The sequence below is a fragment of the Furipterus horrens genome, unplaced genomic scaffold, assembly GCF_987537825.1.
Source record: "Furipterus horrens unplaced genomic scaffold, mFurHor1.1.pri manual_scaffold_2, whole genome shotgun sequence".
Classification (NCBI taxonomy): domain Eukaryota; kingdom Metazoa; phylum Chordata; class Mammalia; order Chiroptera; family Furipteridae; genus Furipterus; species Furipterus horrens.
The window spans coordinates 178,228,454-178,254,778 of record NW_028327172.1 but is presented as its reverse complement, the minus strand read 5'-3'; positions in this window follow the sequence as shown (position 1 = coordinate 178,254,778).

Genomic DNA, 26,325 nt, shown 5'->3' with positions numbered 1-26,325 from the left:
GGGCAAACAAGTCAGAACTCACACAAATTAATAAAAAGAACAAAATAAATTGGGTTTAACCTCCAAATGCTAATGAATATAATATTTAAAAATTATAATGCTAATGTGAGATTTTTACAAGTTCCTTCAGGTGGAAATGGAATCTTCAAGAGTGAGGCTCAAACTGTTGTTTTTATATTGTTGTTTTCACACGTGTATAGAGAAAACAAAATATCAGATTAATTATTTTTATAGTATTAGTGACTAAAAAATTATCAAGGCTGGACTTCCAGTCAAGATGCAGGCCTAGACAGACACTCTGCATCTCCCTCTACAAGTAAGAAGAAATACAACTACCTCAAAACTAGTTACAACCAGAAGTTCCAGAAAATCAAGCTGCATGGAAGTCCAACAAATGAAGATATAAAGAAGAAATAGTCATCCAGACAGGTAGAAGGGGCAGAGCTGGCACAGAGAGAATGCAGTGTGGTGGTGGCAGCAGCAGCAGCAGCAGCGGCGGCGGCAGTGACAGGCCTGTGGAAAGTGCAGTTACACATTTTAAAAACTTGGGAGGGACACTGGGGAGTGTTCTCAGCTCTTCACCAGACCACGCAGCTCACGGTCCCAGCGCCGGGGAAAATCAAGCCTTATTGCTTCTAACTGTGCAAACCAGTGGGGATTGGGGCGGAGGAAGAAACTTCCAGTCTCAGCAGAGCCTGCTTGTTTAAAGGACCCCATTGTCCTAGAGTGTCTGCAGACCCATTCACTCTGGGAACGATGGCCAAGACAACAGCTAGAAAGGCGTCAGTCCCATACAGAGGTGGCAGAGGTGCCTGGAAGAGGGGTGACTGCTGAGCGGGCAGCATTATTCCCTCTTGGACCCCTCCCCCACATACAGCATCACAACATGGTGAAATGAGTCACCCTGTACTGATGAATACCTAAGGCTTTGCCCCTTAGAATATAACAGGAGCAACAGCTCTACCTAAGATAGAAGCAAATAAACACAAGAGCCTGTCAAGATGAGACAGAGAAGTATCATCCAAAAGTGGGAACAGATCAAGGTTCCAGTAGGAGAACTAAGTGATGAGGAGATAGCCAACCTAAAGGTGCAGAATTCAAAACACTGGTGATAAAGATGCTTATAAGCTTGACAGATGTGCTTGAGTACAGCAAATCCATGAGGAAAGAAGTGAGGACCATGCTAAGTGAAACAAATGAAAATCCACACAAAACCAATGGTGAAGGGAATGAAACTGGGGTTCAAATCAATGACTTGATACATAAGGAAGAAAAGTAAGAATTGAAAAAAAAAATCAGGTGAGGCTTAGGAACCTCTGGAACAACTTTAAACATGCCAACATCCGAATCATAGGGGTACCAGAAGGAGAAGAGGAAGAGCAAGAAATTGAAAGCTTATGTGAAAAAATAATGGAGGAAAACTTCCCAAAGTTCGTGAAGAAAATAGACATACAAGTCCAGGAAGCACAGAGAGTCCCAAACAAGCTAGACCTAAAGAGGACCACAACAAGACACGTCATAATTAAAATGCCAAAGGTGAAAGATAGAGAGAGTCTTAAAAGCAGCAAGAGAAAAGCAGAGTTACCTACAAAGGGGTGCCTACAAGACTGTCAGCTGATTTCTCAAAAGAAACTTTGCAGGCAAGAAGAGATTGGCAAGCAGTATTCAATATGATGTAAAGCAAGGACCTACAACCAAGATTACTCTATCCAGCAAAGCTATCATTTAGGATGGAAGAGCAGATAAAGTGCTTTCCAGACAAGGTAAAGCTAAAAGAGTTCATCACCACTAAGCTATTATTATATGAAATGTCAAAGGGAATTACTTAAGAAAAAGAAGCTCAAAACTATGAACACTAAAATGACAACAAACTCAACTACCAACAACTAAATCTAAAAAGTGAAAACAAAATCCAACTAAGCAAACCAGAATAGGAACAGAATCATAGGTATGGGGATCATTTGGAGGGTTATCAGCTGGGAGGGGGAAGAGGGAGAAATGGGGAAATGGTGCAGGGATTAAGAAGCATAATCAATTTGTACAAAATAGACAGGGGGAAGTTAAGGATAACATAGGAAAGGTGAAGTCAAAGAACTTATATACACAACCCATGGACATGAACTAAGGGAGGTGGGATTGCTGGAGGGAAGGGGGTACTGGGCAGAAGAGATGAAAGGGGAAAAAATGTAACTACTGTAACAGCATAATAAAATATACTTAAAAATAAAAATGATAAATAAAAAGAAATTATCAAGGCTGAAAAACAGAGGTAATTAATTAGAGCAACTGTTTCTGATGAACTATAATTAACAATATCCAAATAACCTAAGAGCTTTAGGGAAACAACTTGAACTTACACTGATTCTTTGAATTGATTGTAGGATGATCTTCAGGAATCAATCAATGGCACTTCTGACTTTTAACTCTGTTCTTAGATGGTGCCTTACTCAATTTTTTATATCATCTGTAAAGTACAATAGGCCATAAAACAAGTAGTAGCTCATCTCATTTGATAACTTTTATTCTCTCTAGTTCTTAATGGCAGTTAATCTTCCAGGTTTGACAATAAAAATGAAATCTATGTAAGGATTTATTATCAATAGTAAGGTAGTCACTAGAAGATGCTGTTCTCTCTGGTTTAAAAAATCTATCAGTGTCATATGCTACCCACCAACCTATTAAGGTGGTAGTTTTTTTTAAATGTATATTTGGAGAAGTTTTATAAGGATCTAATTTGAAAGTGTCATAGAGGTTTGGAAAAGCATGTCCTGTTTCTTTAATTTATTAAACATATTAATTTAGCAGCTAATATACTCCAGATATTGCTACACTATGATAAGTTCTATGAAAAGAATATGCTTAAGGGTGGCATGAGAGAAAGTGTGATTTAAAGCGTAGTCAGAGAACTTATAACAGATCAGATTATATTTACACTGAGACTTAGTTTACAAGCTGTCTATAGGCATAGAATAGTTGCCAATAAGCAATTCAATCTAAGAGAAAACAACGAAAAAATTCAAGAATGGATTAAGCTTTGACCTTCAGAGATAAAAGAAGATTCATGGTTTTGGCATGTAGTAGGTAATGAGAGAAACAATAAAAAATAAAAAGTAAAAATAAAAAACACAACATGACAATTTGCCAAATAATAGAAAAAATCATAAATACTACTATCAAAAATAAGGTATTCCTGACTGGTATGGCTCAGTGGATTGAGCATCGGCCTGCATACCAAGTGTCGCTGGTTTGATTCCCAGTCAGGGCACATGACTAGGTTGCCCGCCAGGTCCCCAATTGGGGGTGCATGAGAGGCAACCACACATTGATGTTTCTCTCCCTCTCTTTCTCCTTTCCCCTCTCTCTAAAAACAAATAAATAAAATAAAATAAAGTAAATATATATTTTTAAAATATATATATTTAAAAATTAAGGTATTTTTGAAAGACAAATATATGTATTGCAAAGACAATATTTTTTAAATAAGATAATTTATGTTTAATAGAATTCTTAGTAATATCTAAAATGGCTTGTTCTAAAATATAAAAATTTACTTCTAGAAGTGTTCCAAATTATTAATAATTGGAAATTTTAGAATATAAGTTACAATAAAATATTTTAATTTCACTTAATTTTTTTCTTGCTTTGTTTGATGAATATGCTTTCTTCAATTTTTGCCATTTCTGAACCCTCACTGTAATTATAAGTGAGAATATAATCAACAATTTGAGATGGTCATATGAACTGGAGGCACAACCTGAGAAAGAAAATTTTTGTGCTCAAGAAATGGTGAAATCAAAACGTCTGTGGGACCATCAGTTGGCCATGAAATGGAACTAGCAAGATGGAGTTCTGAGTGCAGCAGTATAAGAAAAAGAAGAACCATGTGGTAGAAAACAGGAAACCTCTTGAAAGGTAAGAAATTTACGATGTAAATTCTCTCTCTGTCTCTCCTATAGAGCTTTAATAAAATGTCTATTGATGGCTAAAATTGCTGATATTTGGTGGAATAAAGAAGCTGAAATTATTTTGCAAGAATACATACATAAAGATTTTTGTTCAATATATCTTAAAATAATGAATAAATTCATAACTAAACTTATAGACTGGAAAGAAAATGGTCAGAGATCAAGAAAGAAGCAAGTGATAAGATTTAGAGAGAAATGCTAGTTCTATCCTATTTAAATCATTTAACCAAATGACTACAGAGGGAGCTACAAACAGTTTATGCAAATGGTGAATTGGTTGAAATGACCATACCCAAAATGAAACTCATGAATTAAGCAGAGTGCTAAGGGATACTGAACAAACAATAAAAGTATTCTTCATTACAGAATGTAATAAAGAAATTTGGTTGGATTCAATTAGATCTGCGTAATATGGAAAAAACATTTCCCCTGTGAGGTGGCTGGTGTTCAGGTAAATTTGAGGCCTGAGTTCACACTCTTTACATAGTAGTCTACAAAGCAGAAAACAAAATATTTAAATTATCTCTTCATTTAGCTGTCTGATGTATATAGCAAAGGTAAAAAACAAACCTCTCCTGAAATAAGTTACCCTAAATTAGATTTTAAATAGTAATAAATTCTATTGAACATACAATCATGTGCCAGACAACACAAAACATAAGATTGTACAAATTTTTTGTGAGAGTAATCAAAACATTCATACAATAATATCAGACTTGAGAAGACTTCAAATAGAAGTATCATGCATCTTAGATTCTTATAACTGATAATTAAGAAAACTAAAACTTAGTTAAGAATCATGAGGTTAAAAATGACCAGGTATATGTGAAAATAACAAAGAAAAACCCTCCCAAATTGCTAAGAATCATAATATTTAAAATTAAAATGAATAGGTTTACGTAGCAGATTTGACACAGCTAAAATGAGATTCCTTTAGTACAAATCTTTGACAAACTCCATTTTCAGGGGTGGGCAAAAGTATGTTTACCATTATTTGTAATGACAATAATACAATAATTAACAAGTAATAATACAAGAATAAACTCCATTATTTCATGTACTCACAACTGTAAACCTACTATTAGCCACCTTTGTATTTTCTCTGAAGATGGATCAAATTAGACTAGATAAGGCTAATTACTACTTACTCTAATTATGGTTTACTACACATGCATATGTACTTTTTCTCATTACAGTATCATTGTCACTAGATAGCTTTCCTGTTGTTAGGGCCAGCAACTGATGCATGTACATTTTTGAAATGTTAGCCTTACTTAGTTAAATTCATCAATGTTCATGTCTTTGCTGTGTGTGTGTGTGTGTGTGTGTGCGCGCGCGTGTGTGTGTGTGTGTTTGTGTGGTTCCAAGAAAGTGAACATTCTAGAATTTCCATCTTTTTCCTTCATTTGCCTATTTTTTCATTCTCTCCCTCTTTCTTCCACCTTCTCCTAGTTCTTACTCTCAACCTCTCTTCTACCCTTTGCAAATTCCTTTTGTTTCTCATGAATGTAAATACTAAACACCTAGTGTTTCTACCAACAAAACTTGATACTCCTCTTTTCCTAGTAAAAGGAAGGAAACTTATCTAATACACTTAGGTTGCCATCTATGATTCAGTAATGGAAGAGAGTAATTTTGAGTTTTTGCCTTATATTTGCATCTTTGGATTCTAACAATTTCTAGATTTTGTGTGTAGTTCCTACTCATAATGTATACTAACTATGCTTTATAATATAGACAATGACATTTAATTTTATAAATGAAGTAATAAAATATTTGAGACATAGAGCAATGGAACTAGAAACCCTTTATAAAGTGTATTAAAATATTTATATAAGTATCAATCCATCCTAAATTATATGCACATTTCATTTTACCTTTTCAGTATCTAATGATGATTTTGATCTTGCAAAGTACTTTGCAGAGCTGCTCTTTCTAATATGGTGATGTTGAATTAGCCAGTTAGCTCTTACAGTTTTCAAAAGTTTGGATGTTAAATTTATCTTTATCTCCTTAAAGCCAATGAGGTTATCTGGCTAGAGGAGATTATGTACAGGTAAGTGCTGGTATCTTTTCAAGAATAATAAAACGGATAATAGAACAACAATGGTAAATAATTATAGAAATAACAGCAACTTAAAAGAAAACACATCTGTATTTTTAAAAATCCCCCTGTAAATATTAAGTAGGAACTTCTACATGTTTCTCTGGAAAAAAATATTTGCTTCTTCTAAAAATGTTTTATAAAATTGTAAAGTTCTTTCCTTTGCTATCTATATTATAGATTTTATGGGTGCTTTTTTAAAGTTATTTTGGGTTTTTGAAATTTTATTATTTTTTTACAAAATTATTCCAATTTTATAGCACTATTGACCTTTTAAAAAAAGTTTTAAATTCATGAAGGATGTAACATATAGAAATCACTGTAATAATGTCAGTATGTATATACCTTCAGTAACATTGGAAGTGTATCTTAAACATTATTCCTAGAGCCCCTTTTGGATAACCTTAATATCTTATATTGATATCTATATATTGAAGTTAGTATATTTCAGGAAGCCCTTCCAAATTTCTTGAGATATTTACACCTGGATTCTCAGGGGGAAAAAAACACTTTCCTGGAGGGTTTTTTTTTTACATAGAGCATATAGAATACGCATTGCTTAGTCTCTTCAACAACACAAGTCTGTTCAAATATTAAACAAAATAAAAAGGTTTATCTTGAAACTAAAATATAAAAATAACAGTAGTATATATTTTTGATAGCCCAATCATCTAAAGTGTTGAATATACAGTTGATCAAGAGATAAACTGAAGTTCTTGTGACTGAGATATCAACAAGTAATAGTAGTCTTTAGTGAGGTTGCAAATTTCAAATATCTACAATAGCCTAGTCATTAATGTATAGCAAAGATGGTCTGGTAGGGTTTCTGGTGAAGATGAACACAAAAGTACATATCACTTCAGTTTATTCTCCTCAGAAAATCTTAAAATTATTACATCCATTCATATAAATTTACAAAAGATTAAGTACTAGAAAATGATTCATTTAATTAAAACACTAAAACATATATGAAAAATAAAAAATACTCACTATACTCATTTATTTTTTAATAGTTATATACTAAATCCCAACTATAAACCTTGTGTCATATAATTCATTGTACTTAACATCCTCGGGAACCATACCTTCTCTGAAATAACAAAGAATATAATCACATTGATTAAATGATTATTTTTTCCAAAAATATAATATTCAGTCAGCATTTCCTGAAAGTTGATACTCATATGCAGAAGAGGTGTATATGAGATACTGTAATTTTAGGAGATATACTGAAGGAGGGAAACATGCCAGGGTGTATATGACCCCTTCTTCGTGTGGCGTATAAAGGAAAAAGAATCTAAGGAAGACAAAATGTCAGGCTAAGAAGCAGTTGATAGCAAATACCAGGCTATATTTTGTAGGTTCTGTGACATTGGTATAATTGTAGTGTGCACATTACACAGCTTCCAAATATACCCAGAACAGAATGTGAAATTATAAAACACCACTATACTTGCAAAAGTGAGAATCCCAAGGGTAGAGTATGTGGAATCTGAGAACCCTTAGGCCCAGATACTTTTGCAAAGCTTGGCTCATTGAGGAAGTCTAATTCATGAAGTCAAGGACCAGGTGCTTTGATAGTAAGATACTTTAGATTCTGACTGTGAATCAGTTTCTTCTCATGGACTAGTTTAAAATGACATTACAGAGTACGCTTTCAACATATAAGTTTCCACCAATATGATATAAACAGATAATATTGAGTAGATGGCAATCGAACAGAGGCTTAACATTTTTTCAATAACTGCTCACTTAAAATTTAGGAGAGACTTGAGTGTCTATTGGTGCCAAACTCTGCATTCCAGTGGTTAGTCACTGGAAATTTGATTGGGCAAGCCAGTTTTCAAGGCATGGTCCAAGCTTTCCAACATCTCATTTGGAGCTACAGTAGTGTGCTGTTTTCCTGACTTCTACTCTTTCAGTACTTCTAACAATTTTGTAAGCACCAATGCCATGGGTTAAACAGTTTATCCTTGATATAGTCAGAGTGACTTCTGTTTTCTTTCTTGAACACTGACTGATACAGATTAAGACTAAGCAATAATAGCTCAGGGTACAGACAAGATTTACATTTATGGACTATATCACAGCTGCTTTTAATAGGAGCTCCTTATCTGACATCATGTAGAAAAAAGTACACCATAGATTTTCACCCTGAAAATATATGGTTTTTCCTCTTTGACTTTAGATAACTTTCATGTGTCAACTCTGGTTATAGAAAAACCAGGTCTAGGATCTGGATTGGGCACATCTCTGATTGCCGGCTTCACTGTTTTTCTGTGTTTCCTCCAGTTCTGATTATTTTTTTTTTATTCTTGGTCTCCCTCAACACTTGTTTTTTTTAATTCACTCTCTTCCCCAATCTTCTCAACCTATTTAATCTTATGTAAAAATCAGATATTTCCATTTATTTTTCATAATCCATTGTTAAAGCACAAACTTAAGGTTCTGAGGACACCAAACAGAAAATTCAGAATTCTTCTTTATGAATTTTTGACTCTAATGGATATGAATGATTCCTGACTAGTGTTTAAGGACAACTGGATAAGCATCACAGACCTCTGCACAAATTAGAACCAGTGTAGCATTCTGCTAGAGAAATATTCTAAATCTGTTATAAGATGCTAAAAATGTTCTTGATGGGAAAAACAACATTATTTAGACTCCAGGATTTTATTAGGACCACTGTGATATTCACATTGGCTGTCATATTTATATTGTAGTTTACATATAAAACAAAGCAAAAACAACTTTGACTGACCTGACAGTTACTATATTACCATTGGCCTTGATGACTTAGATGCATTTATTTCCATTATTTTGGTTTCATCATTCTTTCCTATAGCAGGATTTTGCAGTAATATTGCTCCAACCTAAACAATTTCCTCTTTCTAATTTTCTATAAGAATTAAATTCTATATGTTATGTCCAATTCAATCAAGCACTGATTTGAGGGGTACTTTATTTTAGTTTGAGACATTTTTAGCTTTATTTGGCAGATAGGTACATCAGTTGAATAGACCCATCTGTTGTCCCAGCAATTAGTTGACTTCCAGATAGATGAACCAGGCATGTGTCCAACGTGAGAAGAGCCCTCTGTGGGAGGTCTTGCTTATGAAAATAAGATTTGGCTTCCAAGAGAAATGCCAAGTGAATCTAGACCATAAGCCTGTGCATTCATTCATGTCATTTGGGTTTTTTTTCTAAAACACAATGGTTTTTGAAAATATTAATTGAAAAAAGTTATTTGTCAGGATGACATTGGCTTAAGCTTCGACTTGGCTAATTTCATGGCATTTTAAAACACCCATTTCATAATTGACAAAGTGAACATTATTTAGTGTTAGATTTACTTGAGTCTACTAATGCTTAACATATTAATATTTATATATTTTACAAGTATTCTAGTAGAATATTTTTATATAATTCGGCTTTTAAAAATAATTTCTTTGTTGTAACATAAAGGTCAGAATTGAAAGCCAGTGTAATGCAAGCGGTCAACATCTATCTACTGCAGTGATTTTCAACTTTTTTCACCCGAAGGCCCACATAACTAGTTACCAAAATTCCGTAGAACACTAAAATAATATATTTTGCCAACCTAACAAAAAAATATATTTTTGATTCATTCACACCTGATGGCTATTGTTGTGTTGGCTATTATCATTTTTTAAACTTGATAATCTAAAGGGAAAGAGGTCAATGCCCCTGACTAAATAGTCAGGTATTGCATGTGATAAAATTCTTATGGCACACTGGTTAAAAATTACTGATCTGCTGTCATATGAAATACAGCAGAACAAAATCCACCTTTTTACATAACATCTCCCCTCTTAATTAATTATGGTATTGCCACTGTTCCTTACTGAAAAATACTTGAAATTATGTAGATTGGTATACCTGAGTAAATTCACCCATTTATTCATATAAAAAATACTTATTGAGGACTAATTTTGTACTAACATCTTAGATCCAGATGACAAGGTAGTAAAGGAAACATTAAAAATTTAATGAATAAAGAAATATTGCCCTTATTGCATTTATATTCTAGTATAGATAGGAAGTAAACTGAATTGATTAATTTAAAATAGTTTATTATAAATAAGTGCTCTGGAGACAACCCTGGCTGGTTTAGCTCAGTGGATAGAGCGTCGGCCTGCGAGCTAAGTGGCGCTGGTTCGATCTTCCAGTCAGGGTACATCAGAGAAGGAAAACTCTGACTCCAAAAAACCTCCGCTGCCTTGCGGCATACCTCTTCTGGGGAAAGGCTAAGGGAGTAAACCCCGACAGAAAATCCGGAGCCAGAGTCCCTAAGGCGGTTTGACGTTGTAGTCAACACCGGCAACTCCTGCGGCGCACCTGAAGCCAAGCTGTATCGACTCCGTCTTTCCCTTGGACCCTTCAGCTGCGAAGAGAGGGGGGGTCTGCTGCATGGGCAACAGCGGACCCTCCATATCACCCTGCCCAGGCTCTGTAGCTTCAGCTCCACTGGAGAGGACACTCCAGCGTCATCGCAAGATGTCGATTCAACACGGGAGGAGACAGATGCCGTGTCACTCCCGAGTCGGACTGCACAGCCATTCTCGGCGGTGCAGATAGACACTTAAGAAGCTACACCATCGTCTCTCGAGACGGACGGCTGCCGACGACGACAGCTCTGGAGACAAATGTAAGAGAATAAAAATAGGAAAGTCAGAGTTGTGTTCCAATTTTAAATAGAGTTTCAGAGTTGTAACTGAGAAAGTGATATTTGAGTTAACACTAGCATGATACGAAAGAATGAACCCTGTCAATTTATGGAGTAGGGCATACCAGGCAGAGGAATTAGCCAGTGTACAAGTCCTGTTGGGACAGGAGATTAGCCAGAAGTCAGTTTGGTTGCAGCAGTGCTTTGGCAGAGAACAATGAAGATGAGGAAGGAAGGTGATAGTCGTGTACAATTGCTTCAGTCTTTAAATAGAGTGTTGTAAGGATCATTGGGAGGTTTTGAACATTATGATATATAATCTGAGTTTTAAATATATAACTATGCTTGATTTGGAGAGAATTAAAGACAAAGGCATGTTGGTGGCTGAAGTCTAATTAGTAAGCAATAGCAATTCAGTTGACAGATGATGGTGATTTTGCCCAGAGTGGTAACAGTGGGAACAGTAATAAATGTTTAGTGTCCAGAATATTTTGCAGGTAGTACCCAAATAATTTGCTGAAGATTGGATAGGTGTCAAAGAAAGAGATGACTCAATAATGATTTTGAGTTTTTTCTCCTCAGCTACTAAAAGGCTATAGATCAAATATCAGAATGGAATATTGCCAAATATTAATTTCCATGCATGCTTCTTAATTACTTTGAGAGCAAAAGTATAGGCCATTTGCATCTTTCTTCCTACCCCAACACAAACCCCTCAACTACATGCTTGCACTTTTGCAACCCAATTCCATTGATACATCTTAGAGACATGCTGTATTCATTCTTCTTAACAAGCATCTCACTATTCAAACTGTACTTCTCTTCCTCCAGCTCACTTATTCAAATAAGTCATTGCACAAATTTTTCAACCTCACTAATACTCCAACCTATAGGACTACACAACTATCTTCACTTCTCTTGTTTTGCTCAACACAAGTTACATGGCATCATTTTTAACCACTTCTTTACAGCCAGCCTTAATATCAATACATTTCTATTAATCTCATCTTACTTATCTAATTAAATTATAATAATGTTTCAATTCAAATATTAATTTTCTTAATTCTTTATGTAATCAGTTGCAGGTTTCTTCTAAAAACATACACTGCCAAGTGGACTGGATTTATTTTAAAACCACAGCAAATAGATTTATTATTGCTTCTAAGCTCATGGTGATTCTATCAAATGTTTCTTTTTTTTTATTGAGAAAGAATTATTATTAGCATATACATATTTATCTTAATCTCTGAAATAACTGACTAGATATATCTTATTTCTCTAGATGAACTTTCTCTTTAAATGATTAATTAATTCCCATGGTTTAAATGTCACATATATTGTGATCATTTTCAAATTTTTATCTATACTCCAGACTTCTCCCTTAGCTCCTAATTAATATATCCAATTGCCTACTTAAGTCTATGTAGATGTTTCATATACAGGTCAAACATAATTATAAAATGTTCCCAGATCAACATAAAATATAAATTTCTTTCTGCATAGAAGCAGTATTTGTTCAGATAATCAGGATAGATATTGGGGAGTCTACACTATATTCTCCATTTTCATCATCTATTGTACTTTCAGGTTCATATAAATCAAATTTACATGACTCATAGCTTTAGAAAGCATGACTATAACAACATGAATATATTAAGATGACATGTGTCCATCAATCAGGTAAGCATGTAAGGCAACATCTTGAAATAAGTTTATTTTTGTGTGTATTTATATGTTTATATTTATACATTACAACATATATTTATATTTTTTACAACACAGTACCTCTCTGGTTTTCTGTACAAATTAACTTAAATAAATTACATTATTTTGAAACATTAACCAAATTTTTAATTTTGAATGTGCATGTATATGTATTAAGATATAGGTTTGAGGGGTATGTAATTTTTAGGTCTGGAATAAAAAACATGAAAATGAAAACAAGAAGTGCTTCATATAATATTTGTTATTTAAATCACAGTGTCGCTTTTTCAAAATTATAACTTATTTTATGCTTTTGAAAAAGGCACAACACTGAATAAAGATTATAGGATGTTATCTATATCTTATTATTTTGTTATATAGGCCATATTTATTTCTGTTAAAAAAAGTCATGCTATGTTATTTAGCCACTTTGCTTCTGGAGTGATGAGTTTATTTATTCCAAATTATATATGCCTAGTTCACAAAATATATAATAGTTGTCTTGTCTGTAGATTGATAATATTATAGATAAGAAATAAGATAATTTAAATAATAAAATATAACAAAATAGAAGAGGAGTCTTCCATTAACAAATGAGAATAGTGTGCTAGGAACTGAAGAATTCAACCAACATAATTCTGTGTAACTAAATGCACAGACTTACAAACAAGAAAAGCATTATATATTTGGAGTAATATTGTGACCTGAATTAATGTCAAATCAGAGGTCCTCATGAAATAACATTTTATCTATTACAGTTTTACAAAATACATATGCTTAGTTTTCATTAAAAAAAATTATAATAGCACTTTTTTCCACTTAATAATTATTCAGATGACAACCCTGGCTGATGTGGCTCAGGGGATTGAGTGCCAGCATGTAAATCGAAGGGTTGCCAGTTTGACTCCTGGTCAAGGCACATGCCTGGGTTGCAGGCCAGGTCCCTGGCTGGGGGTGTGCGAGAAGCAACCAATTGATGTTTCTCTCCCCCTTTCTCCCTCCCTTCCCCTTGCTCTAAAAATAAATAAAATCTTTTAAAAATATTCAAATTACAACCAGATTTATTAAAATTAAGAAAACTACGAATGATATTAAATCAAAACAGATTTTCTGCAAATGCTACCTATAAAAGTTTCTCTAGATAACAGAAAAATATGATATATTCATGTAATGTCCAGGATCTAGTAAGTTAAATGCAAAAAGTTTTTCCTCTTCCAATCTAAAGAGAGAAAAAACAACCTAGAAGCTATGTCTATGCACACAAACAACTTCATAAATTTGTGTGTATAATAAGGGCATTGAACTAAAATATCCATATGAGAAATTAAAAGTCATTCCTGCTATTGAATATAAATACAATCAGTGATTAAAATTAATTATCCAAACAATCCCCATCAAATACAATAGCTTAAAACTTTCTCTCAGGCTTTGGTTCTAAAACAATATAACATATTTCCGACATAATCAAAAGGGAATAGAGTAAGAAATGAGTATCGACACCACAATAATTTATTCTTGATTTAAATTCTATCACTTAAATACTACCTTTAAAATAAGTGATTCTCCTTTACCTACCCAGTTCTCATTGCTCCTAGCAAGAAAACTAAAACAAAAAACAAAAAAAAAACCTTTTAGTATAATCATTATTTGATGGACCTTTTTATATAACCCATTCTTATCATAATATAACATCTTCGCCCTCAGTATTTCAAATTAAATTCAGCATACCTACTATAATATAAACTCTATGTATGTTAAATTCCAATTCTAAGGTTTTTTTCTTTTGTCCCTCAATAATCATACATTCTTTCAAAAAAATAAACCTGAAGTTATTAAACACAAACACAAGACAGATATACACAAACACACTTTGAGTGAAATGCTTTAAAATGTTTATAGTAAATATGCTTAAACTATGGGATAATAAATAATTTTCTTTATTCTCCTTTTCTTATTTGTTTATACCTCCTACAATGATCATGAATGGTTTGTGGTAAAGAAAATGTAGTTAAATAGCTGATAATTAATTTTCTTTCAATTCCTACAGGGAAAAAAAAAAACATTGACTTTTATTTAACCGAGACTTTATTAAACAAAGCAGTAATTCACAAACTCATGGAACATTAAGTTAAAAGACTGCTTGAAGCCCACAGTAGTCAGCACATTAGCAACTTATATACTATACACCAGTTTGCCATATTTCAGTGGGGAACTCTGGGCTAGTTTAAAATATACTATTATACAAGCATTTCAATTACTCTTCAGAGTACTGTAACTAATTTTTTTTTAATTTAGGTAATTTATTTCTCCAGTTTACAACATTCTCAGATTGTTTATCACTCTTTTTATTTAACACTTCTTTTTTTTTATAGTCATGAAAACATGGAACAGACTGCAACTAAATTTTTGATAGTACAATTTCCATTATTTCCTGTGTTTTATTTATTGATTTTATTAATTTTTTAAACAAGGTTACTTCTTATTTTATTTTATTTTATTTATCTGTTTTTAGAGAGGGAGAAAGAGACGGAGAGAAACATCAATGTGCGGTTGCCTCTCATGCCCCCCCCCCCCCCCCAACGAGGACCTGGCATGCAACCTAGTATTGTGCTCTGACTGGGAATCGAACCAGCAACACTTGGTTCACGGGCTGATGCTCAATCCACTGAGCCACAGCAGCCAGGGCTACAATTTCCATTATTAATTTTCTTGTTTGTTTGATGAATAGGTTTTCAGAATCAGCTAACAAAATGTGAAATAATGGTCAAGTATTTGTCTCTTAATTTTCTTTACAGAGGTTAAATATAATACTTTTTCTTAGTATTTATTTTTACTTCTTTGTTTGTAAGTATATTTTCAACAAAATAAACCAATGTTCAATACTGAGGATGATTGTAAAATAAATTTTATGCTCTTTGCATCTGGTAAAGTGAAATTTTAAACCTTATTCTATTTCAGATGTTTACCCTTCGGATTAATGCATTTATAGTGTGCCTGTGTACAAATATTTGCATCAAATTCAGGACTATTTCATAAATGTATTATACTAAGTCATTGTTATATATTAGGTGGGGCTAAGCATAGGTATTTAACATTTTAATCATCACAAAATTAAATTATTTGGATTAAATAAGCAATAAATATCTGAGTTATTAAACTGCATAATTCAAACAGCATTAAAATAATCTATTTAATAAAATAAGTAAATCACATTGGGCTAAATTTGTATATTAATTTTATACATAATAATAGTATTGTCTTATAAAGTTATATTTTAAATTACCCTTCCTTCATCGTTCTTTCCCCTTTTTAAAGAAAACATCCTGCTTATCATTCCCCATTCTGACATATATCTTTGAACAATGCATTTTTACCTTTGTGACTTCAAATTTTATTCCCTAATCTTTCTAATAGTGATTTCTCCTTGCCACTGAAGAAATTTCTAAACTCCTGTGTCAAGTGTATAAATGACTATCTATTATCTAAACTTTTAGTATTTTTTTCACTTCTTTTTATTTTAATACCTATGGCATATATATTTCTTTTTATTTTTTTCTTTTTCTTTACTGGTTTATATTTCTATATGCAGCCCTGAGATATTGTGCATAACAAATCAAAACTATGCTTACAAATTCTAACCCAATATTTTGCAATTCTTGAATATTCAACTTATTTCAAATATGGTGGTTCCAAAACTCAATTAGTTATTTTTCATTAGCATCCCAAACATCCAGTTAGCCAATTCTAAAACCTATAAGATATCTCTGTCCTACTTTTCTCAGCTACCTGTCATTCTAGTAAGTTACTAAACTCTCCAAATGCTACTTCCAAAATAGTTATTACATCCATTCTTTACTTTTTATTCTCAACCTCACCACCATTTTCCTGGGTTAGACACTTGTCTGTTTTCAAGAATATTATGAGTCACTTGAATTCTCTACCAAGAGATTCTCAAGGCTGGAATATTATAATCCACATTGATACTACAGTTATTTTTCAGATAAAGTTCTAACAAGATTAATTATTCTGCTTAAGATATAGTTATGTATTATTATTGCCAACAAGCAAAAGTCTAAGGTTTCTGTAATGGTGTAAATCTTTCTAAATGTCAAAAACAATCTCAGTGCAGCCTTTGACTCTGGCAAGTAGGTCTATTGGTTGAGTCTATACTCAGCAGCAACAATGAATGAAGCAAGAGCTACAAGAGCTGTTGCCCAAACTCACCTTTTATGAAATACAGGTTCACATGAGATAGAACATCAACATAACATTAATATCTTATTCTCTATAATGTCACACACAGTGAGCACCTAACAGTCATTGGAGGATTAATGAACTAAGTCCCAGAGTCTCAGTCCCAGGTCCAGGAGATAGTGTCAGTGAGCACGTGTCTTGGTATGATTGGAGTGGTGCTTCAGGTGGCTTGAAAGTTCCCGAGCTCAGTGGGACAGAGCTCAGTGGGACAGAGCCTCCAGAGGCACGTGGCTCAGAGTAGTGTGGAACAGTGTCTCATGGTGGGAGATTTGCTGTCTTGGGGGTGACTCTGAAGTCCACCTCAATTATACCTAAAATTTTGGCATTTGATTGAGCTGGGCTCAGGGCCAAGAGCCCCTGGCACTTTATTAGTAAATGTGTCCTCTCTGCGGACAGGTCTGTGTGCCAGTATCTTGGGTGTGCCACCAAGTGAGGCATTTGGCATGACTTAGGTAGTTTCCTTCTTGAAGCAAAGTCATGGCTGACCAGCAGCCATCTTGGTTGACATGACTGGCTCCACTTTATTTCCTTTATGCTATTTGACTGGACCAATGACATTTTATTGATCTTGCTCTCCACACTAACCAGTATTATATCACTTTATTATTTGAAGCACAACTTACTCTTTCTCCCCATAGCAAATGTTTTCTTTGTATTGGTTACCCATATAATTCTGGGAGTCTATGAGGCTCAGAAATTTCTTTCTTCCATTTTTAGATTTTAGAGTCCCATAATTTTCAAACAAGTTCTACTATCCAGAGCCTGAATCTTAAAAAAATTTATGAGAAGTGGGGAAAAAGTGGCAGTTATGGCAGTATGGAGTGCCCAGGTATAGAGCTGCCCCAGGTAGCATCATGACTATTTTTTTTTTCCTGGTGTTCATAAACATTGCATGTCCAGTGAGCATAAAATAATGTGAACATATTTATAATTATAATATTATAATCCCATGGATTCTTATTCCACCTCTAATATCTCTCTCTTAATATTAATAAAATTTGGTCTTTTTCTTAAAAACACTATTAAAAACATTTTTACTCAACTTTCTAATTTTTTAAAAATCAAACTCTATATGTACATTGATATGTAGATATACCAATGCATATCTGGAATTAATGTAAGCAACTAATAATAAACAGTAGACTATCATATTTGTTTCAGAAAGCAAATGAATACTTATCTTTCTTAGCACATTTTTATCTTTTCCAGTTTTCCAGAGTTGAAAACCACTTTCTGCACAGCCTTTCTAATTGTATATTGTACAAATTAGCTCTTAAAAACAAGAAATAAAAAATAAATTCCTTGCAGATGAAACAATGGCTAGGTGGTTAATAAATGCACACAGCTCACATCTGAGCTGATCCAAGACAAACTCATGTTTTTAAGACAGCAAATTGTATTCATTACTTATAGTACATGAATTAATATTCATAGAGAAAGAGAAATGTCAATTTGAAATTCTGTACTCAATTGATATTATTCTTTTAATATTAAGAGTCAGATATTAATCTTAAAAAATAAAATAGAAAAGGTTTGTGTTGAATATGCTTATGATAACAAAATATGCATAACCTATAAATATGTAAAATGCTGTAGAATCTTGACTTTACAGAGCTTTTTATTTCCAATAATAATAAACACCAACTATGTTATACTTATGTAACTGAATATCATAAAACTATTGAAAACCTATCATGAAAGATAATATAACAACATGTAAAGTATATAAAACCAATTAACTATGGAAAAAAATCAGGACTCAGAATTATAACAATAGATTTTCTAATATGTAAATATGCTCAGAAAAAAAAGAAAAATATAGCGTATTATCATAGATTGCTTAAGATACTATAAAAACAGATGAAATTTTATTTTTCAATTTCTCTTTATTTTCTTTCACTTCCTTTTTTTAATTACTTTTCATCCTCTAGAGAAGATTCTCCTTTTTAAATTACTTTGTTTCTATTGCTTTTTTTTTTTTTAGAAGTTGAAGCTAAAATACAAAATAGAAGCCTCAAAATACTTGTGTTTTCTTTACAAGAAATTCTAGACTCATCTGTGTTTATTATGTCTGAAAGAACACTGGTGTGTTCTTCACACAGCAGATAGCATAGGGTAAAATGCACTAAGTCATCTACTATGCCTGGACAATTTTTCTGTAAAGGAGGATGATCAGCCTTGCAAGATAAGATGTTTTGATAAATAGCTGCGTTTGACCTCCACTGTACAGTTGGAACTGCACACATTTTATCAGAAGAAAATACTGACTCTTTATAAGAGGAAGACATTTTAGAAATGAATTACTTATTTCTTGGTGCAAATATCTTCCCAAAGACATTGTTAGGAACTGACTCTTTCACCTGCATAGAGATGGGGTTTTGATGCAGAAAAAACATGTGTTTAGGTACTGCCCTTTAATGATGCAGGGGCTTTCTCTGGAGTTTCTCCTTGAAACTCAACCCATTCAAACAGGGACTGTTGGGACTATACATTTACATTTTAAAATATAGCTCAGATCAAATTACCTCTTACTTCAAAATCCTTGAATGGCTTCTCATTTCAAACAGAGTAAATGAGGCCTTAAGTGGCCTGACATTGTGGTTATATCTCTTATTTCATCATTCACATTCTCTTTGACCATTTTGTTCTAGTTATTAATACATCTTGAAATATTAATTTTCTTAACTCTAATATTTCTTCAAAACACTTGACTTACTCCAACTTTTTTACTATCTGTTTTCTCTAACTGGATGGGTTCTTTCCCAGACATTCATATAGCTAGCTTCCCTTTCTCCTTCTATTAATGATAGTGCCTTTTTCAATAAAACATACTCTAAACACCAATTATCATGTGCCTGCTCATATTTACAAATGTTGATCCTTAAATCTCAAAACCTTGGTATCATATTTTCTTCATTTAAAACATTTTTTCTATTACAATTATTACCTACTAAACAAATATATAATTTACTTCTTTATTGTGTTTATTACCTGTCTTATGCAACTATAATAGACTGAAATGCTTGGCTTCTTTGACTCTGTCTTGTTACAGCATCATTTGTTTCATGGCCTTTAGGTTAATAGCTTCTGCTTAGTCCTGCATGTAGCATTAGAAGAATTCTGCTTGTAGCGTAGTTGTACTAAACCAGCCACTTACCAGAAACTGCCTCTCCCAAGGAGATAAGGAAAGCCTGCATTGTATTGTTCAACCTCCTGCCTGGAATCACATCAACTACATTCAACAGACTAAGAACAAAGAAGTTTCATGAACTTTTTCAGACCCCTGCTGACCCACAGATGTCTGTGGTACTTAATCACCTCCTGCCCCTCCTGTTTACTCCTCTCCTTGATATAAAAGAAGCACAAATTCTGTGTTTTCTTAAGATGGTTCTTTAGAATACCATCTTTTTGGCTTCTTGATTTTTCAAATAAAGTTGCTTTCTTTGTTCAAGCACCTTATCACTAGACTTACTGGCTGGCATGTGGCATGTGGTATGAGCTTGAATTTGGTTATACAACTTAATATTAAAAATTTAATCTGAAATATATTACTTTACTACTGCATTTCAATAAAAAAAATTCTGGAACATAATACGTAATCAATGATTATATATTGAATGAATAGAAACCTTGCCTTTATTTTTAAGTATATTTTATTGATTATGTTGTTACAGTAGTTCCAAATTTTTCCCCTTTGCTCCCCTCTGCCCAGTACACCCCCTCCCTCCAGCAATCACACCGTCGTTAGTTCATGTCCATGAGTTGCGCATATAAGTTCCTTCGCTTCACCCTTTCCTATCTTTTTCTTTTTTTTGAATATGCTTTATTGTTTATGCTCTTACAGTTGTCCCAATTTATTTTCCCTTTGATCCCCTCTACCCAGTGACCCCCTTCCTTAAATTGCCCCCCCTTTAATCCATGTCCATTGGTTGTGCATATAGTTCTTCTCAACATCTTCCTGTCTACTTCACTCCCTCCTGCTATGCTTCTTAATTCCTGTACCATCTCCCTTCATTTCCCCACTTATCCCTCCCCACTGACATCCCCCCAAAATGTTCCCCATACCTATAATTCTTTTTCTACTCTTGTTGCCTACCAGTCTGCCTTTGTTTCAATTTCCTGACTTCTGTTGTTGGCTGTTGTGATACAGTTTTCATTTTAATGTTCATAGTTTTTATCCTCCTACTCTTAAACAAGTCCCTTTAACATTTCATATAAGAGTGGTTTGGATCTGATGAACTCCTTGAGTTTTACTTTGTCCTGGAAGCACTTTCTCTGCCCTTCTATTCTGAATGACAGCTTCGCTGGATAGAGTAATCGTGGTTGTAGGTTTTGCTTTTCATGACTTTGAATATTTTTTGCCCGTCCCTTCTTGCCTGAAGAATTTCTTTTGAGAAATCAGCTGATAGTCTTATTGAGACCCTTTTGTGTGTAATTCTCTCCTTCTCTCTTGCTGCTTTTAAGATTCTCTCTTTATCCTTAATTTTTGACATTTTGATTATAATGTGTCTTGGTGTGGTTCTTCGTGGGTCCAGTTTTTTTGGGACTCTCTGTGCTTCCTGGACCTATAAGTCTATTTCCTTTCCCAACTTATGGAAGTTCTGCTTCATTATTTTTTCACATAATTTTTCCATTTCTAGTTCTTCTTCTTCACCTTCTGGCAACCCTATGATTCAGATGTTGGCCTGCTTATAGCTGTCTGATAAGTTTCTGAGCCTCTCCTCATTTTCCTGACTTCTCGTTTCCTCTTTCTGCACTGGTTGACTGTTTGTTCCTTCCCTATGTTCCAATTTGTTGATTTGATCCCTGGTTTTCTTGCCCTCACCACTAGTTTCGTATGTGTTTTTGTTCATTTCAGCAGGACTAGCCTTCATTCCTTCCCCGTCTTGTTTAAGATCTACTCTTAGGTCTGTAAGCATTTTTATAATAAAAGCTCTAAACTGAGACTCAGAAAGATTATCTATCTACTAGTTCATTAGATTAGATATTTGGTGTCTGGTCAGCTGCATCACCAGAATCTCTATCATGATCTGTGCCATCCTGACCATTTTGTGTTTACCTTTGCTTCTTAGGCAGGGCTATCATACCTCCTATGTTATAGGAGTCAGAGCTCCACGCACTTGTCACAACCGGGTGATCCGTCTCACCACACTGTGACATTTTCTGTGGTGGGTGGGTGTGGGGGTCCAAGATGGATTTCTGCCATTCCCTCTCCACTGAGAGACCGGGAGCCTCCTCCTCCATCCCCCCTCCCCCGGGCTTCACAGTCCTAGGCAATGAAGGTCTGCCTTCCCCAGCTTTGGAATCACAAGCTGACAGGCCTGATCTGCAGCTGGGGGGTGGGGGGTTCTCCCCAGGCTCTTCTCACCCCCCCTCCTTAAATATGGGTGCCTGTGCTTACCACTGTCCTGCCTCCATTGCTGCTGCTGCCTCAGACAGTACAGCTTCAACACTCTTCCCCGGCTTTTCCCCTCCTACCTGTCTGGATGTGCACCACTTCTTTATAACTTCATACGTTGGACTTCCATTTATTTTCTGGTACTTCTGGTTATTTCTGGTTTTGTGGTAGTTATATTCCTTCTTAGTTGTGGAGGGAGATGGAGCATGTCAGTCTAGGCCTCCATCTTGGCTGGAAGTCTCCTGTGTTTATTTGCTTCCCTATCTCAGGGAGAGCTGTTACTCCTACTATGTTGTAAGCGGCGGAGCCTTAGGTATTCCTCAGTAATGGGCGACCTGTTTCACCATGTTTTGGCGCTGTTTGTGGGGGAGGGGTCCAAGAAAGAACAATGCCATTGCCCAGAGCTCGTCCCTTTTCCAGGCACTTTTCCCACTTCCACACCGGACTGGCTCCCCTCTCTCTGCTGCCCTGGCTGTCGTTCCCAGAGTGGGTGAGTCTGAAGATATTCTAGGTCCATGAGGGCCCTTTAAACAAGCAGACTCTGCTGAGAGACCAGCAGTTTCTACCTCTGTCCCAACCCCCACTGGTTGGCACCGTCAAAAGCAATGAGGCTTGATTTTCCCCGGTGCTGGGACAGTGAGCTGGCAGTCTGGTGTGGAACTGGGAGCTCTCCCCATGTGTCCTTCCTGACTTTTTAAAATGTGTAACTGTGCTTTCCACCAGTCGGCCTTTGCTGCAGCTGCTGCCAACACCACACCATATCCTCTCCACCCTGGCTTTGCCCCTCCTACCTGTCTGGATGAGTATTTCTTCTTTATATCTTTGTTTGCTGGACTTTCATGCACTTTGATTTTCTAGAACTTCTGATTGTTTCCAGTTTTGAAGTAGTTGTATTCCTTCTTAGTTGTGGAGGGAGATGCAGCATGTCTGTCTACGCCTCCATCTTGGTCGGAAGTTGAATCCTTGCCTTTTTTTATGTTTTCCTAAAACTAGTAACCTTAATTGATTATCTTGACTACTGACTTTACATTACCCTTCTGTTCAATGACTCCAATGCAGAGTCAATGCTGTGGTCCTGAGAGTTGGTAGGTAGAATTGGTTTAAAGCAGTATTTGTAAAAATTAAAGAACTTTCCATTGACATTTGTAGTTTTTGTCAACTCCACAACTTATTTCCTTAAATCTGGTAATAGAACATCTTACTTTGCTATGGAGATATATCTCTTTCATTTGTGTCAGTCCTATGCACTTGAGTTGGGGTATAAGTTACACCCATCACTAATTAGGAGTGGCCATGTGTCCAGGGCTCAAATCATCAGAGATAGCATTAAAAAAAATAAAACAAACAAACAAAAAACAACAACAAAAATAAAACCTCTTTTACACTAGTTCCAACAACTCTGGAATATTTAATACAAATTTTTCATACCCGGTCCATATATTCACATATCTCCAGACCTCTGTTCTTCCCACTGCATATGTTTATTACTTGACAAGTATTTCCATTTTTTAAATTTTTTTGTATTTATTCCAGAATAACACCTATGTTTTTTTCAATACTCCCAGCCAGCATTGTTCTTTTATCATTCTCTCACAGATGTGATAAAACACCTAGAATGAGGATCAATTAAATTATTTCCATTCATTAAAACTGTGAAATAATTAATGAATTCACCTACACAGACTGGGTGTCTTTACAATATTGCATCATGATTCTAAAATGTGCCTTTAAAACTGTCTCCAGTTCTTTCATTTTCCTAGAAAACATTATTTCTTACTAATAAAATAGAAGTTTTCAAAATGTTCTGTAGGGGACCACTTTGTGTGATTTCAGGAACTGTAGCCCAGCTATGAGCCAGGCCCTTAAAAGCCTGTAAGACTCAACTGGAAAACTGGGAAGGCCAGAGGCAGGCATGACTCAAAAGCCACTCAGAGAGTTCCTGTGAGAATTAGACTTAAAGAATACATATTATGCTTTAAAACTTGCCCTGTTTTTCTTATCTCTTAGTTAACTATATACAATGTGTAGCATCAAATGCCAGGAAAAATGTATGAAGCCTTGCACCTAGTGTCAGATGGTGCCAGGATATCTAACAGACCCTGCCCCAGAATGGTCAGTGTGTTCCTTACATTGTTATCTGTAATCAATAATTATTGACTGTAACCCAATTGTTTAAAGCTGATTGGTAATTTATTAATCCTGACTTTGTATATCCCAAATATCCTCCTCAATAAAAGGGACTAGGAGGGAACCTTTATTAGGGCTCTTCTCCTCTTGAGAAATTTGTCACCTCTCCTCCTCCCAGACAAAAAACAGTGTCCGGTAATTTTGTTCTCTCTCATTTGCAGTCCTGAAACCTCTACTGGACAGAGAGTTTCCACTGAGCTAAGGCATTGGAGGCAGTTCACCTCATCTGGTGCCTGAACAGAGACATTCAGGAGAAGTGATGCCTGCTTTGACTGCGGGGCTATGAGCAATGATCACAGACAACCACACCGAAATGAAAGGGAATTTCAGTGCACTTCATCCCACGGTAAGGGACAGCAGCACTAGGCTCTTTCTGGTCAGGTCGCTGGTGTGACTAAGATAAAGGGGGAAGGATCTTTCCTATTTCTGCTGTGCTTTGTGGTGGGGGTTTCGGTTTGGCTTTCATCTCCTCTTGCCCGCTAAGGACCATTTTAGCTTTTCTTGTTCAGTAAATTGCCACAATCTGCAGGCACAGGTCAAGCACTTAGGGGCCAATAGGGTGATGGCCACTGGCTCCTCCACCCTCGGACCTTGGAAAGCCACAATGACTCTTGCCGCCACCGCTGGCTAACATAGGTCTGCCTACTCCTATGAAAAACTGTCTCAAGGAGACAGCTCAGAAAAAAGACAGTGTCTGCATTACTTAGTTGCTTTTCATCCATGATCTTGAGACCTCTGCTGGACAGGGAATTTCCACCGAGACAGGGTATTGGGGGCAGCCCACCTCAATATTCTCCTTATCTGAATCACCTCCCCCTCCCAATTACAACTCCAATCATTGTTGACAGACTCCTTCATATTTTGCTACAGGGAGAAAATATGGACCTCTTAATTTCTTACACACCATCAATAAATATTAACATATGTCTCTCCCTTTTATTTATTGATAAAGTGACACAGAGTTCTTTTTACACAAAGTCAGGTTGCCAATGTGAGGTCTGGATCCCATCAGTAACTTCTTCAAGAAAAATATCATTTCATTAAATGTATCTTCTTTTTTTCCAGTTCTCTCTACAATATTCTACAAAATTATTGAATTTCTACCTTAGGCCAGACAATATTCTAGGAATTAGAGTAGCAGACTAAACAATCAGTCTTAGCTTCAGAGACTTATCCCTTGGTTAGGTAAGTTATATAATATTCAAATGATCATGCAACATGAAAATTACAAAATGTAAATTTCTATGAAAGATATTAACTTAAGAGATGATTAGACTAATAATTTAATGAAATATAACTTTATGGAGGCTTCCCCATAGAAATAATTAGCTCTGATAACAAAGGAGAAAACATATTTCTGAAATGCTGTTGAAAGAAGTGTTGAGAAGCAAGAAGTAACACTGCAGCGAGAGAGAGCATGGCACTTTAATACAATAGTATAATAATAAAAGGCTGGATGACAGAAATGCAGAAGATAAAGACATCTGTGGATGCTGGGGCTGGGGAAGTATATACTAATCAGTTAGATGCTATATTATTTGTATAATCAAGTTTCAGTGCTTTAAATAGAAATCTTTCTAGATATTCTCAACATAAAGAGTTAACACAGGAAATTAGGACCTTTAAACGTTCTTGGAGTCAGGAGAAAAATCATTAGACATTCTGCCACATGACTATGAAGGCCATCTTCACAAAACCTTTCCAAAGATCAGAAGATTGTTGCTATCTCTGACATTACTACCTCTGCTTCAATTAAACATGTGTCTAGGCATGAAATGCTACCCTGTTCATCATAAACACTAAAGTTTTTCAAAATTTGTCAACATTACAGTATTTGGCTAAAATAAAGTATTTTAAAACAAAATTCTGTCCTGTTTCATGGAAGCACATTTCAGTAAGAGAATATAATTCCCATCTTAAGCCCACCCTGCTAATTAACACAGGAAATGAAATATATAGATACATTCACTGCAATTCAGGAAGATGCTTGGAACCAAGTGAGAATGGATGCTGAGTGAGATATAAC